The sequence below is a fragment of the Ranitomeya imitator genome, chromosome 10, assembly GCF_032444005.1.
Source record: "Ranitomeya imitator isolate aRanImi1 chromosome 10, aRanImi1.pri, whole genome shotgun sequence".
Taxonomy (NCBI): Eukaryota; Metazoa; Chordata; class Amphibia; order Anura; family Dendrobatidae; genus Ranitomeya; species Ranitomeya imitator.
Genome location: NC_091291.1, coordinates 121341858 through 121358851, shown reverse-complemented (window position 1 = coordinate 121358851; position 16994 = coordinate 121341858). Strand labels below are relative to the sequence as shown.

The 16994-nt window shown below is 45.3% G+C and overlaps 1 pseudogene; it reads left to right on the top strand.

Moving 5' to 3' along the window:
* The first annotated feature begins 738 nt into the window (after positions 1–738).
* Positions 739–11992, top strand: LOC138651550 (indolethylamine N-methyltransferase-like; annotated as a pseudogene).
* Positions 11993–16994: the final 5002 nt, after the last annotated feature.

The following is a 16994-nucleotide window of genomic DNA, read 5'->3' as shown; positions in this document are numbered from 1 at the left end:
TTATTACTGGAAAGTGCACAGGATGGGGGAGATTATTGCCGGAAGCGGCTGAGAATGTAGAACATCATACCAGGAATGGGACCAGGATGGATCACATAGGATGGGGGATATTATGTCATTATGGGGGGACAGGTATATTTTTATAGAACTGTCTTTATAGGGTAATACATATGAACAATGTATAGGTGGCTGCCAAGGTCCAAATTTTGCACTGGAGCCCATTGTACTATAGTTACTCCAATGAATGGAGATGAGCGAACACAAACAGTAAAGTTTGGCATCCGTATTGAAGACCTTCTGTTCGGGCAAAGGTAACAGGGGTAATGAAAAATAACAATCATACAAATATATTCACACATACAACAGAGGAATGCACCAGGGAATAGAGGATGGAGTTAAACCAAAGTAGGAGAAGGAAGGGAATTATAACACACAAAAAGCCTAGCAACAGTCTCAGATAAATCCACCAAAGACCTTTTGCAATAACAACCATCAACTATCTTCAGTCATGCAGCATAAGCTGCTCTGACAATGAGTGCTAGCCAGGACCCGAATTATATAGTAGATGAGAGCTGCTAACAGTGAACAGCTGAGAGCCTTAATGCAGGAAAGCTTCCAGGAGTTCTCAACTGAGCAGATTAACCCCTGCACTGCTAAAATAAACTTACACCATTTAACATGAAGATGAAGTGCTTCTAATCAGTGCAAGAGTAGGAAAAATCAGACGAGACCTGGGGCATGGAAGCCAAGAAGGACGGGAGACGGGACGAGTTGTCTGTCAGTCAGGTAATAGGACAGAGAGGAAATGTCCCGTGTGATGGTCCAGAGGTGCCAATAAAGCAGATGCTAAGTCATGGTCATATTGGCATTGAAAACTCCCCTAAGAGGAAAAGGACATGGAACGGGTGGAAATAGAGGACTCTTAATTGCTGCACTGTAGTGCCGTTATTTGGGATGATGAAGCTCCTGGGATAGTGTGCTAGGTTGTCTTGAGGAAGAATAAAGCTAAGTGAAGTGGAAAACGAGAATGACTCAAGGAAAGGGAGGAAGAGGTGTGTGATAATGTTCCATGTAATACCAGAAACGTCCATGAAGATGAATGCCTGCTTATCTGCTGTACATAGTGTTAGGAGTCGAGTTCCCGCAGCTGCACAGGGGGAATCTCGAACCATGTCTGCTGCAGTCTGCCATTCTACATCAGCCGCAGTGGAGCCTGCTCAGCGGAGACGTCAGTCCCAGCGTCTCACTCAGTCAGATACTGTGCAAAGGGTTACTGCTGCCTTTCCAGGCTCTGCTGTTGTAGCCTGCACTGGTCAGCAACGAGCAGGCTTTTCTGGGACTAAGTCCTGCTCTGCACACACTGAGCATGCCCACGGGAGGACCTCTCTTTGGAGGTCGGGGGTCACACGCTCAGGCCCTGTAGCAGCTCCCATTGGACCATTAGGACGGTCCTTGTCTGCTGCAGCTATAAAAGGTTCGCATGGCTGCAAGGCCATGCGCTAGTATCAACGTGTGTTATGAGCTTTGCTACTTGGTGGTCATGTCTGCATGTGGTTAGGATTGGCTGAAATAAGCCCCTAGAATATCGGCACCTCCGGTGAGGAGTTTTGTATGCTTGAATTCAGGGCCCAGCTGAAATAAGCCCCTAGAATACCAGCACCTCTGGTGAGGAGTTTGTGTGCTATGCTGACTGCATGACCACTCTTTGCTTTGCTCAGTTAGGTAGCTGTGATCCTCTGTGAGGTTAACAGGGCACAGCGTTTTCATATCTTTGCGATTCTGTGAAGTTAACAGAGTTCGCTTATACCGGCATATAGTGCCGTCAATTACTTTGCAGCAGATATCTCTGCACAGTGGACCCCGGGCTGCGAACGCCTCTTGTTGTTTCCTTCCTATACTCGGTGCAGTACGCTAGCCCTAACAGTACACTAGCGCCAGGGTCTGGCTAAGTAATGGCAGACAAACAGCGATTGCAGGGGTACATCCAGCAGCTGGAGGGCAGGTTGGCGAATCTCGAGCATGCAACCTCAGCTGCAGCAACTTTGTCCACTGCCACCTCTGTTCCGACTTTATCCCATCTCCCGCTAACAGAGAAATACTCTGGTGACAGTAAAACCTGTAGGTGTTTCGTGAGCCAGTGCGGTATACACTTCGAGCTTCTGGCTGCACGTTTTCCTACAGAGCGGGCAAGGGTTGGATTTATAATCTCTCTTCTGTCGGACCGGGCGTTGGAGTAGGCTACGCTGCTGTGGGAGCGCGACGATCATGTGGTACAGAGTGCTTCTCGGTTCTTGAGCACTCTGAAACAGGTCTTTTTAGGACCTCAAGTCACCCATGATACGGCGCTCCAACTGCTGGCATTGACTCAGTGGTCGTCCATGGTTAGCCATTTTGCCATCTGTTTCCTGACTCTAGCCTCTGAGCTGGAGTGGCCGGATAAAGCTCTGATCCCGGTATTTTGGAGGAGGCTGGCTGACCATGTGAAGGACGCTTTGGCCACTAGGGAGATTCCTGCCACACTGGAGGAGCTCATAGCTATATCAACTCGCATCTACCTTCATTTTCACGAGCGAAGGTTGGAGCGAGCCCAGTGTAGGCAGAGGTTTCAGTTGGCTCCCACCTTCGCCAAACCTCTGGAATCTCTGGTCCAGGCGTCCGAGTCACATGAGGCCATAGGGGTGTCACGAGAAGGATCCAAGTCCCGGTCCGCTTGTGCACTTAAGGTCTGTCTTATTTGCCGGCAGTCAGGACATCTGGCCTCCAGGTGTTCTCAGTGGTCGGGGGAACGTCAGCGTCTAATGGTAGTTGGAGGTGGTACACTAGACACGGAGACATTTTCCTCTAAATTGTCCTTCAAGGGGACAATTACTATAGGCTCATCCACTCTTATGGTAGAGCTTTGCGTGGACTCCGGGGCGGAAGGCAACTTTATGCCATCTGCTTTCGTCCAGCGTCACACAATACCCCTGGTTATGCTTGCCAAACCTGTGACCATTCGAGTGGTAAATGGGTCGACACTACCCTCACAGATTACACACCAAACCATTCCATTCATTCTCTCCATGTCTCCATCTCATCAGGAGATTATTTCCCTACTTGTCATTCCTGAGGGAATTGATGAGGTCCTGTTGGGGATACCATGGTTACGCTACCACTCTCCTCATTTAGAGTGGTCCTCAGGGAGAACTCTGGGATGGCGGAAATCTTGTGAGGGTAGATGTCAGAGGGAGTGCATTCAGGTTGCTGCAACTGAGGTACCTGCAGATCTTTAATCTCTTCCCAAGCACTATTGGTCCTACACAGACGTGTTCTCCAAAAGGGATGCAGAGACCCTTCCACCTCACCGCCCCTATGACTCTCCTATTGACCTCTTGCCTGGTGCAGAGCCACCCCGGGGTCGAGTCTATCCGTTATCTCTTCCGGACACGGAGGCAATGTCCCAGTATATCTGAGAGAATCTGGCAAGAGGATTCATTAGGAAGTCAGTGTGCCCTGCAGGGGCTAGGTTCTTCTTCATACAGAAGAAGAGTGGAGAACTGCATCCATGCATAGACTACAGGGGTCTTAACGCCATCACCGTTAAGAATGAGTACCCATTACCCCTGATATCTGAGCTTTTTGATAGGCTACGGGGAGCAAGGGTATTTTCTAATTAGATCAGCTGGGTGCTTACAACCTGATTTGCATCCATGAGGAGGACGGATGGAAGACGGCTTTTAACACCAGGGATGGGCACTATGAATATCTGGTGATGCCCTTCAGGCTTTGTAATGCCCCAGCCGTTTTCCAAGACTTTGTAAACGACATCTTCCGGGATATGCTCTCCACCTCGGCCGTAGTTTATCTGGATGATATTCTCATCTACTCTCCAGATATTGACTCCCACCGGAGAGATGTTTGCAAGGTCTTCAACCTCCTACAGGCTAACTCCCTCTATGCCAAGTCAGTGAAGTGTGTGTTTGAGCAGGAGTCCTTTCCTTTCCTTGGTTATATCATCTCTGCCCAGGGATTGGCTATGGAACCTGCCAAGCTACAGGCTGTGATGGACTGGCAGGAACCCGATTCTCTCAAAGCGGTGCAGCGCTTTATGGGGTTCATTAATTACTATCGCCAGTTTATTCCCCACTTCTCAACTTTGGTAGCTCCACCAAGAAGGGAGCAAATCCCAAGTTGTGGTTGGAGGAGGTCTCCAATGCCTTTCTCTCAATTAAGTCACACTTCGCTAGCGCTCGCATCCTACATCACCCCGATGTAGATAAGCCATTTATTATGGACGTGGATGCCTCATCCATTGATGCTGGAGCAGTTCTCTTCCAAAAGGATGCTCAAGGTCGGAAGCATCCTTGCTTATTCTTCTCCAAGACCTTTTCACCAGCGGAGAGGAATTATTCCATCGGGGACAGGGAGTTGCTAGCCATGAAGTTGGCTTTCTCAGAGTGGAGACATCATCTGGAGGGAGCTCGTTTTCCCTTCCAAGTGTTCACAGACCACAAGAACTTGGTGTATTTACAGACAGCCCAGCGGCTAAATTCTCACCAGGCTAGATGGTCCCTGTTCTTCTCCTGGTTCAATTTCACCCTCCATTTTTTTTCCGGGGAGAAGAACATTCGTGCTGACGCTCTCTCGCTCTGTAGTGTCATCAGAGGAGGAGGAGCCTCGGCTTATTGTCCTTTAAGAGAGCTTGAGAACTGTGGCTCTGGTTTCGCTAGAGTCTGTGCCCCCAGGCAATACTTTTGTTCCATCTAATTTTCGACTAGAGGTACTCTCTTGGGCTCACTAGTCCAGGGTGGGTGGACATTTTGGGACCAAGAGGACATCTGAGCTCTTGGCAAGGACGTAATGGTGGCCACATATGGCCCATGACGTCAGGGACTATATGCGGGAATGTGTCTCCTGCGCTAAGAATCGGTCTCCTTGGCAATGGCCTGCTGGGCTACTTTACCCTCTGCCGGTGGCAGACAGGCCCTGGGAGATGGTTGGGATGGACTTCGTGGTAGGCTTACCGAAGTCTCATAGCTGTACAGTTATCTGGGTAGTCACCAACCATTTTTCTAAGATAGTGCACTTGGTTCCGCTTCCACGGTTACCTTCTGCACGGGCTTTAGCGGCGGCGTTTGTCAAACATGTTTTCCATCTATATGGCATGCCTGACAAAATTGTCAGTGACCGAGGTCTTCAGTTTGCGTCTCGGTTTTGGAGAGAGCTCTGTCATTTACTCAGGATTGAGCTGAATCTCTTTTCTGCATACCATCCAGAGATGAATGGGTTGGTAGAGAGGGCCAACCAGACTCTGGTCACATACTTGCGACATTTTGTCTCTGCCAGGCAGGATGACTGGGCATCTTTGCTACCTTGGGCAGAATTTGCCTTGAACAACGCTATAGCCGACTCTACCGGGAAGACTCCATTTCTCCTTAATTACGGCCAGCATCCGCGTGTCCCTGTGCCCATTCCCGTGTCATCCACCGATTCTAGGGTTGCAGACTGGGCGGTGGAGGCACGTGACATTTGGGACTGCACACAGGATGCCATCCGGGCCTCCAAGGAGAGAATGAGGGTGTCTGCTGATGCACACCGGCACCCCGCTCCGACCTTTGCTCCTGGCGACTTAGTGTGGCTCTCCACCCGTAACATCAGGCTGCGAGTTGAGTCCACTAAGTCTGCGCCTCGCTACATTGGTCCTTTCAAGGTTCTGGGACAGGTCAACCCTGTGGTCTACCGTTTGGCTATTCCTCCGCACCTTGGTATCACCGACACCTTTCACGTTTCTCTCTTAAAGCCCGTCTATTTGTCCTGGTTTTCCAAGTCATCTGCCGGGACATCGGGTTCATCCATAGATGAGTTTGAGGTGAATGCTATTGTGGGGTGCAAGGTGATACGTTGCAAGAAATATTATCTGGTGGACTGGAAGGGTCACGGCCCAGAGGACAGAACCTGGGAACCTGTGGCGCACATTCGGGCTCCACTGCTCATTGCAGCCTTTGAGCGTAGCGAGGCCCAAGGAGGGGGGCCGTAGGAGGGGAGTAATGTTAGGAGTCGAGATCCCGCCGCTGCACAGGGGGAATCTCGAACCATGTCTGCTGCGGTCTCCCATTCTACATCAGCTGCAGTGGAGCCTGCTCAGCGGAGACGTCGGTCCCAGCATCTCACTCAGTCTGATACTGTGCAAAAGGTTACTGCTGCATTTCCAGGCTCTGCTGTTGCAGCCTGCACTGGTCAGCAGTGAGCAGGCTTTTCTGGGACTAAGTCCTGCTCTGCACACAGTGAGCATGCCCACGGGAGGACCTCTCTTTGGAGGTTGGGGGTCACACGCTCAGGCCCTGTAGCAGCTCCCATTGGACCATTAGGAAGGTCCTTGTCTGCTGCAGCTATAAAAGGCTTGCATTAACGCACAGCCATGCGCTAGTATCAACCTGTGTTATGAGCTTTGCTACTTGGTGGTCATGTCTGCATGTGGTTAGGATTGGCTGAAATAAGCCCCTAGAATACCAGCACCTCCGGTGAGGAGTTTTGTATGCTTGGATTCAGGGCCCGGCTGAAATAAGCCCCTAGAATACCAGCACCTCTGGTGAGGAGTTGTTTGAGTGCTATGCTGACTGCATGACCACACTTTGCTTTGCTCAGTTAGGTAGCTGTGATCCTCTGTGAGGTTAACAGGGCACTGCGTTTTCATATCTTTGCGATTCTGTGAAGTTAACAGAGTTCGTTTATACCACCATATAGTGCTGCCAATTACTTTGCAGCAGATATCTCTGCACTGTGGACCCCGGGCTGCGAATGCACCTTGTTGTTTCCTTCCTATATGCTGTGCGTCCCGCTAGCCCTAACACATATTTCCTCAAAAGCTATTGTTCATTGAAAATAAGTTTATTTATTAACTATGGCCTCATTGAACTTTGCAACACCTGGTCCTGACTGGCCGAAAACTACGGCGCCCTGAAGTCTGCAAGGGCGTATCCCCATCACAGCTAAAGTCCACACCCAGTTAACACCCCCATTTCCATGTAGTGTGTCGAGGAATGAACTACCACCCCAAGCCACGTTACAAGTGCATATAATAAAATTGATATTAACCAAGGTGAGCAACCCCCTTACTCTCATGTAGAATTGTTTGTAGCTGCAATTTGTGATTCCACCTATTCTTTTCTCACCTGATATTTACATTTTTGTTTTCTTGGAAGGTGGAGTAAGAGGCGACACTCTCCTTGATGTTGGCACTGGAGCTTCCATTTATCATCTCGTTTCTGCTGCTGAAGTGTTTGATAAAATCATTGTCTCAGGTTTGCTTCCAGAAAATCGTGCAGAATTCCAAAAATGGCTGAAGAAGGATTCAGATGCTTTTGACTGGACTCACATCATCAAATATGCATGTGAGTTGGAGGGAAAAGGGTAATAATTTAATTAATTACATAAACTTACAAGTTTACGCCAACATTTTATGTACATCTCAAAAGTTTCTGAATATTAAAATTGACAATGTACGCACTGTGTTTGGTGCAGGGCTAGTGCTAAGACTCAGCAGCCAATCTGACCACACAGAGATGAAGTAAAAAATAAATCAAAAGGAAGAAATAAAGCAACAACTTGCACCACTGGTTTCGTTTACAAGTACTAATCGCTCCAGACACAATAGATAGCTGTTGGCCAAACAATTCATCTGCCAACAGCTGTCTCTCCCTTCTCGCCCTGGCCAAGCATTCCTGTGTTCTCTATGAGAGAAACTTAGAAACAATTAATCAAAATTCTGAAATAAAAAGTCAAAATTATAACTTAATGAACCTCTTAACATATATGCACCATCTGTACATCTGTACCTCACCAATTTTCTATTCAGTTTTCACTCCTCAGTCAGAAGTCTTGCAGGGAACACCAGATCGTGGTTGGTTTATGGTGAAATGATGTTATTTCCAATTCCAGATTATGGCCCCAAACATTGTTCACTAGAACCTTCAGTAGTATAGAAATTCTTCTGTAACCAATACCATCAGTATATTTTGCAACAATAAGGTTGCAAAGGTATTGAGACAGCTCATTGGCTTTGCCCATCATGAGATGTTTCTTGTGTGGTACCTTGGTAATGAGACACTTTTTTTTATAGGCCATCAGTTGAACCAACTAATATTATGTTGCACTAAATGGCAGGATTACTTTCTTATTAATGATAGATTTCGGCTGGTGTCAGGACTCTACATGGTTCTTCATGAGTTTAATACTTTTTTCCCTGTATCATATCTCATTATTACGCATCACTTACTGTATTGACATCTATAGTTTGATTTCTTTGCCAGTATGGATTAAATGGGTTGTTACCAACAACCTACAACTGATGAGAATTTCACGTCAATAGCACCTTTAGAAATATATTTACTTAGAAACTTGGTGACGTGTTCAATACTTATTTCACCTTCTGTGTATTACATAGACAGATGTTTGAGGGGCTTCCTGTAATACCTCGACCACAGTACCTAGAATAAATCGTCAATCACGTAACATATGGACAATCTCAGAAGAGCTCTCCACTGAGGTCATCACAAGGAGTCTAGAGATATGAGTCCACCTGTCTCATCTAAAAGAGATATAGACTGTGGTTGTCTTCTGCATGACATGGTATATTGTACTGGTATCCGCTCCTATTTCAGCAGTGTAAAAATGATAATATTTTTGCATTTTTAAAGGGAGGATTATGACAAAAAGGCTGAGAAACTCCGCAGTAAAGTTAAAGAAGTTCTGAAATGTGACGTTCATAAACGAAACCCTTTCGACCCTGTCATTGTGCCCGCAGTGGATTGTCTTCTGTCTTCCCTCTCCCTTGAAGTTGCATGTAAAGATACAAAGTCATTCTGTGAATTTCTCAAAAATTTCAAGGACTTGATAAAATCTGGAGGTCACCTTATAATTTTAAGCTGATTAAATGCTCATTTCTATTATGTTGGCAAAAAGCGTTTTAGTGCATTGACCTAAAAAAAAGAAACTGTGGAGATGGCCTTGAAATAAGCCGGTTACCAGATTGAAAAAGCTGTGTATACTACACGTGTGGATAAATCACACGTGGATATTTCTGATTATGACACTAAATATTTCATTAGTGCCCGTGTGCCACAGTAATAACAAATTATTCAGCCACCAATTCTTGGAAATACTGGTGCATATGTGCATGATTTAGCGTCTAAATATTGTAGGCTAAATACATGATTTTCCATGCATATTCGTAAATAAGTGGTTTGGGGTTGGGTTTAGTCTAAAAATGTAAAGACAAATAAAAAAAGATTGGTTATTGATATTGGTGATGGAGTCCATATGTTATAGCATCTAGTATCCATTGTAATAGCTAAAATGTTGCATATTCACAAAGGTTACACTCGCAGAAAAATCCCCAAGAAGCAATTTTCAAAATTACCATAAAAATTAACCTTTATTTAATATACTGTATTAAAAACATACGTGTGCACTTGACAAAACCATCACCAATCAATACAAGCGTACTACAGGAAAGGCCGGAACAGTGCCAAGCCCTACGCTCTCTAGGTGCCCCCTACCTGCCTGCGGAGGTTGGCACCCTATTTACCTACACCGTGGCGCCCCCGCTCCTCGCCGGCTGTCCCTACTATCCCTATAACGCCCTAATAGGACAGGGAAAGAAATGTGTCACATATACACTGTGTAAATGTGGATAGCTTGGAAGGACATGAATATGTCAGTATAAATATCTAGCTAGAACTAGGGTTCTCAACTGACTTGGTGATCTGTGTCCCTTTGCTCCTTGCATATACCGTTTCTAGCCAGAAAAAAACAACACAACGGCAGATAGGGATGCTCAGTCAAAGATAGGACTAAACACATATGTAGTTCTGGTCTGTTTCCACATATAATAGGGTTTCAAAATGTTGTTATGCTAATAGGGAAATGTATTTGTAGTAATTTCAAACATATCCCATGCCACCTTCTAATATTTCAGTGCCACACTACAGCATTACACTTATAATAAATGCCTAAGCAGCCATAATTTAACCCATTAATTAATGACATAGTTATTTTTTGCAACCCCAGTGCAGACCAAAAATTCTAAACCACATTATGTTTTTATGCAGAAATTATATCCCCTTAAACTCAACGCGTTTCTCCCCTTCTAATTCAAAGAGGTTCATCAGGAGTACATTCAGATAATAAAGGGTTACTTAGCTTGTGTACAAATTCAGCATGTCAACAATGTAGATAGCTGCACCACCGGGCCGATCCCCTATCCTTGTAGCGCTTACAGACAAGTGCTAAATCTTGTGCATTATATGGGCTCTAAATCATCACTGCGCTCATATCACCTGGACACTTAGGACGCCATCCTCACTTCCGGCGCTTCTAGATCCATGTCCCTGTGACGTAACCACCACCTGTTAAGGACGCACTGGCGTCATCATAGTGTGCTGCCGCCCAATGGGTCGGCGACACTGCGCAGGCGCCGATTTCTTCTCAACCGCGCATGCGCCCAAAGATGTAAAGACATCGATGTGCACCAGTCACCTGATGTCCGGACTACTTGCGCAATGTGCGCAGGCGCCAAGGTCCCAACATACACGCATGTGCCCTAGCATTGAATACGATCAAAAGGGACACATGCCGCCTGCATAGTTTAAAATGCGCAACACTGCACAGGCGTCAATAGTTACTTAGCCCTGCAGCCATCCCCGAATATGGGGACACCGGTACTCTGATATAATGTGCGCACGCGTCAGGAAGACCACAGTCGCGCTTGCGCTATAGTGTCAAGGCTATCAAATACAACCAAACGGTATATGCGCCTGTGCAGTTGCAACGAGAAGCAGCGATGCATAGACTCAGATCATACAATTGGTACACGTATGATAAAAGAGTTCTAATGCCTTTATAATTATAATGGCAACACATCTCTAGTAAATTTAGAGTCGAGTTAGCTAATAAATATAGCCTTTAAAAAAGAAATACTCAATAATGAATCAAACTTAGATGTGCTATATATATTTAAGATTCGCCAACGTAAATCTGCCACTCATTAGCATATTCTAGTGGATAGACTATTCCACTCTTCTTCATCCGATATTTGTCTGAGGCCCATTAGAACATACAAATTAGCTCATAATGCACTCTCAGAAAAAATAACAACCATCATAATATGACAGGTATCAGCGAAATTATTTGTCCATAGTATGGACCGATAGTATATACATCTGACCCATTAGGGTCGATACGACAGGTTTTTCATCACCACTTATCTCTCAACCTATATGTATACAGAGTCATAGGTAACAGCCAAAGTTCATTTGTTCGTTCAGTCCCGCCGGGGATACCGTATCCAATCTATGGATCCATTTCAGTTCTTTTTGCAGAATTCTAAGATCCCAATCACCTCCTCGAATAGAGGGGGTCACCACCTCCACCACCTCCACGACACAAAATGAAAAAGATTTCAAATCACCCTGATGTACAGACCGTACATGTCGAGAAATTGGGGTATCATGTTTTATGTCACCCAAATGATCACCTATTCTCCTGCGGAGCTCTCTTCTCGTTTTTCCAACATAATTTACTGGGCAAGTACAGCTAAATAAATAAATCACTCTGCTAGTTTTGCAATTTGCAAAGTGTCTGCTTTCGAAGATCTGTCCTGTACTAGCACTTGAGAAGCGGTTACCAGTAGCCAAATAGCCACAGAAAGAGCACCCGCCACAGCGGAATGTACCTAGTTGTCTTCTTTCTAGCCATGTACGTACCTTTCTTCAGGGGGGGAGTAAAAGTGCTATGCACTAGTTGGTCCTTTAGAGATCTCCCTCTCCTATACGTGATCATAGGTGTTTCAGATAGGTACTCCCTCCCTGTCAGTGTCTGCACATAATACACCCCTGTCTTGTTCAGTGAATGTGACCTCCTAATGCTGCAAATTCCACAAATGAGCATTTTCAATTCTTTAAAACATATTAAATGTATAGAAATTCTACTGTGCATAACAAATTGGAACAGTGCATTGTGATGACTTTTATTTGACTGACTGTCATTTGCGCCAACCATTTAGGAAAATCTGAGAAAAATATAATTTGCATAATAATTTGGAACATGGTGTATATACCTTGCTAGAAACCATTGCCCTACTAGAACATAACAGACAGCATCATTTACTTCTCTATTACTCCTGTATTTAACAATTGACCTATTGGAAGATACCAGACTCCATTCATGTGTTTAACTGCTTGTTTGCCAGAAGATTCCAGTTAACCTCCTGGCACTTACCTGCACGCAACCTCCAATCCTCACAAGATCTCCTTCTCTACTCCCCTCTCCTCTTCCCACAATCGCATACAAGTTTGCTCTCGTGTATCACCCCTACTCTGGAACCCTCTACCCCAACACATCAGACTCTCGCCTACTGTGGAAACCTTCAAAAAGAACCTGAAGACCCACCTCTTCCGACAAGCCTATAACCTGCAGTAACCACCGACAGACCAGCTCTATCCTCACCCATCCCTTGTAGATTGTGAGCCTTCGCGGGCAGGGTCCTCTCTCCTCCTGTACCAGTTGTGACTTGTATTGATCAAGATTATTGTACTTGTTTTTATTATGCTCACCCCTCCTCACATGTAAAGAGCTATGGAATAAATGGCGCTATAATAATAAATAATAATAATAATTTTCCTGTGTATATGCACACACCCGTGTCTCTGCTAAATCTGTGCTACCTACTTTGCTTGCTTCTCTGTTGTCCTGCATAGCCTGCCCTGGTACTCACTGAGTTATGTGTGATTGGTCAAAACCAGCTATGATGCACTATTGCTTACTACCCAGACCTCCAGACCTATGGTTTTGAGGATCTACCTCACCAGGTAAGCCTATAACACTGGTGTCCCATTTCAGTGATCTTCAGCTTTGCTGGCTCACACTATTAGGGTATAAGAACCAAAATGAGATTCCATAGACTTATATTAAGAAAGCGACCTATGCTCCACACCCAAACTCAGGCATGTCTGATTTCAGATCACATTGGCCAGTCAGTGAGATACTTTGGTGGTAGAGCTGCTGTGGAAAATGGCAAGTGAAAGCCTTAGCAGAACTGTTTCATGGGCTAACTTAATGAACTGGAGGCACAAGTGTAGAATGTACAGACTAACTGAGTTATATTTCTCACCTGGAGTGCTGGATCCTCAAGGCATTTGGTCCAGGTTGGCAGTTCTAAGCAGCATAGACGGATGACATTGGTGCAGCGGGGAGATCCAGAAGGAACAACGGAAGCTGTTGTGGCAGAACGCCTACAGGAGGAGCAACCAGAAGTCACAGGATCCAATGAAGAGTAGTTGAGATTACAAAAATGGGCGTGGCAGAATTGAAATCCTCAAGGATATAGAGGAGACTCATAAATGAGAAACCATTGCACAATTATATGGTTGGATTGATATATTACAGACCACATTGTAGAGCGGGAAGCAGTATTGCACAATTGACTTTGTGATACAAAAGAGCTTAGTTTGTCACAGAGTCCAATGCAGAGCTTCCAGCAGTAAAGCAGAGTAGCCAAACGATATAGTAGAGAAGGGTTTGTCACAAAGTCCAAAGCAGAGCTAGTCAGTAGTGTGCAGCATTGTTACCCAGAGATCTAGCATAGCTAAGCTAGTCACAAAGTCCATAGAAGACTGTCCACATCAGCGGCGGGGATACCTACTACATGAATACTCAGGCGGTGTTCTGCCTCCTACACCAGCCTATGAGGCCTAGAAGTGCGATCTCACAGTACAGTGCAAGGTGTCATGGTAGCCCGATGTGCAGCTGGAGCAGGAGGAGGATGCAGAGTACAACACTAGAGAAGGACAAGTGAGTAACACTGAGGTTGGTAACACAGGTCAGGTAAGAGCAGACTGTGCCATCATGGAGAAAAAGAGAAGCCAGGACCAGGTAGTGGAAGTCGGGCTCAACGGGAATACAATACCATGATGTAGAGTTGAATTGTGACAAGCCAGAGGTCTAAACTGGTGAAGTTACTCACATGAAAACAGGGGTTAAACCATAACACCTGGCACAAAGGCCAGATCTTAAATAGTGATTAGGAGCAGTTTTTTTGCCGAACAGCTGGTTACACCACACATGCATCATCTGGCAATCCTACCCATGATGAGCTTCATTCCTGACAGTGACTGGAGAAGAGAAGACAAAGACATGACAAGGTTGTATGGCAAGTCTTGGTCTTCTCTTATCAACCACCATTGGGACTGAAGCTCATGGTGGGTAGGAATGACAGTAGAAGTAACATGTTGAGAAGAGAAAGAAAGGATATTACCAGCCATGTAAGTTTATAAAAGAACCAAATTTAGTAGTTTCTTCTACACTAAAACTTTATTCACTGAGTTATGGTTCCGATAGACTGAATCTATGCAGGAACTATAACTTTAGATCAGCCATCGATGTTTGGAGAGTAGTGGTCTGACCCATGGTGATCAATAAAATAAGAGGATGAGCTGAACATCAGTCCCAAATTTGTTTAGGAGGGCACCACAATATATATAGAGGGATACACCCACGGTCAATGCAAAACTTATACAATACAAACGAAGAAAAAGCTGCAGACCAAAAATAGGGGATCACCAAACACAAATACAAAAATAACAATTTTATTGAATACAAAGCCAACAAACATGTTAAAAACTATTAAAAAATCCAAAATACTTGACATCAGAAAACCCAATCAGCTTATAATAAAGCCTAAGGCAACCCTTCCCAAGGCCTGTAGAAAGTCAAAGTAAAATGGTTAGTATACTGAACAAGTATGTTAATTGACTCACAGAAAAAAATCCCCTTGTGTTGACTAGATAAAAAATACCTTTATTTCTATTATATTAAAAACCAAAAAAATAAGTGCACTCAACACAGACCATCACCATAACAACAACATACCATAGAAAAGACCAGGGTGGTGCCTAGCCCTGTACTGCACTACCTGCACCCTACCTGCCAGCGGAGGTTGGCACCCTATAGTCCTGCGCAATTGGCACCCCCGCTCACCGTCGACTATCCCTCCTACCCCTATTGGGCCCTAGCAAGATGGGATAGGAACACATTAACAATCACAGCAAACCCTCAATCGTTTGTATGATTGAAACAGAAAAATGGTAGGTCTATAATTATATCTGTTCTGCCCCTACCTGTTAGCGGAGGTTGGCACCCTATTAAAATACGACAGTGGCGCCCCCGCTCCTCGACGACTATCCTCTATCCTGTCCCTTATTAGATGGTTAGGGGTACAATGTATTGTTTAATTAAGGTGCTGTAGTGCTTTCAAAATGTATAAATGCTCCTCAGGATTACATATACAGTATATGTGCGGATCCCCTTAGTATAACACTCATTCATAATGCATGTATACCAGACACAGTACAGTTTGATGTAAGACCTATTCCAAGTGTCTGGCCTAGTGCACATCCAGATCACCCTGGTGCACTACTTATTACCAATGTCCATAATCCACAATCAATCGGTATCTCCACTGTTAGGATACTGAACACTAGTCCACAGTCAATCGGTCTACCCATTGTTAGGACACCGTACAAATCCCTAGGGCACAACAATATATATCTCATATATCTATAAGTATATCCCTTATGTACTTGACGCGTTTCCCCTCATTAATTGCATGAGGTTCATCAGGAGCAAAAAACATTTCTAAAGGGTTACTTAGCTGTTTTGTTGATCTTCATGACAACAACAGCGCAGGCGCAACAGGATAGACGCACACCTGGAACGCAGAGATGGAGCGGATTTGATGTGCAGGCTCTCTGGCGTCCTCAATGGTGGCGCATGCGAACCAACGAGGTTGGCGCCTCCTATGTTAGACACAGTGAAGGGCACGCAGGCACAGCAAATGAGACACGTATTTTGAACGCTGCAGCGTTCTCAATGATTGCGCACGCGTACCAGCGAGGTCGGCGCTTTCCATGCTAGGCACAGTGAAGGGTACGCAGGCGCAGTAAACGAGATGCACATTTGGGACGCTGTAGCGTCGGCGCGTGCGCAGTATATTTGTACATGCGCACATCACAGTGCAGGATCTATGGTCACATGACCAATACCACGTTCCACATCCGGAACGCTGACAACGACCCGGATGTTTATGCTGACACGCACGCCGAGCCACCAGGTGGGAGGAATGATTAGTATGGAAGGCATAAAGCGCATGCACTCTGGCACTTTCTCCGAGGCACCACATCAAGAGGGGACCCGCCCTATGATGCTGAGCTACATATCGGTTATAGCATATCAATTACGAAGATAAGAGCTAAGTAACCCTTTAGAAATGTTTTTTGCTCCTGATGAACCTCATGCAATTAATGAGGGGAAACGCGTTGAGTACATAAGGGATATACTTATAGATATATAAGAGATATATATTGTTGTGCCCAAGGGATTTGTACGGTGTCCTAACAACGGGTAGACCAATTGACTGTGGACTAGTGTTCAGTATCCTAATAGTGGAGATACCGATTGATTGTGGATTATGGACATTGGTAATGAGTAGTGCACCAGGGTGATCTGGATGTGCACTAGGCCAGACACTTGGAATAGGTCTTACATCAAACTGTACTGTGTCTGGTATACATGCATTACGAATGAGTGTTATACTAAGGGGATCCGCACATATATATTTAATCCTGAGGAGCATTTATACACCTTAATTAAACAATACATTGTACCCCTAACCATCTAATAAGGGACAGGATAGAGGATAGTCGTCGAGGAGCGGGGGCGCCACTGTCGTATTTTAATAGGGTGCCAACCTCCACTAACAGGTAGGGGCAGAACAGATATAATTATAGACCTACCATTTTTCTGCTTCAATCATACAAACGATTGGGGGTTTGCTGTGATTGTTAATGTGTTCCTATCCCATCTTGCTAGGGCCCAATAGGGGTAGGAGGGATAGTCGACGGTGAGCGGGGGTGCCAATTGCGCAGGACTATAGGGTGCCAACCTCCGCTGGCAGGTAGGGT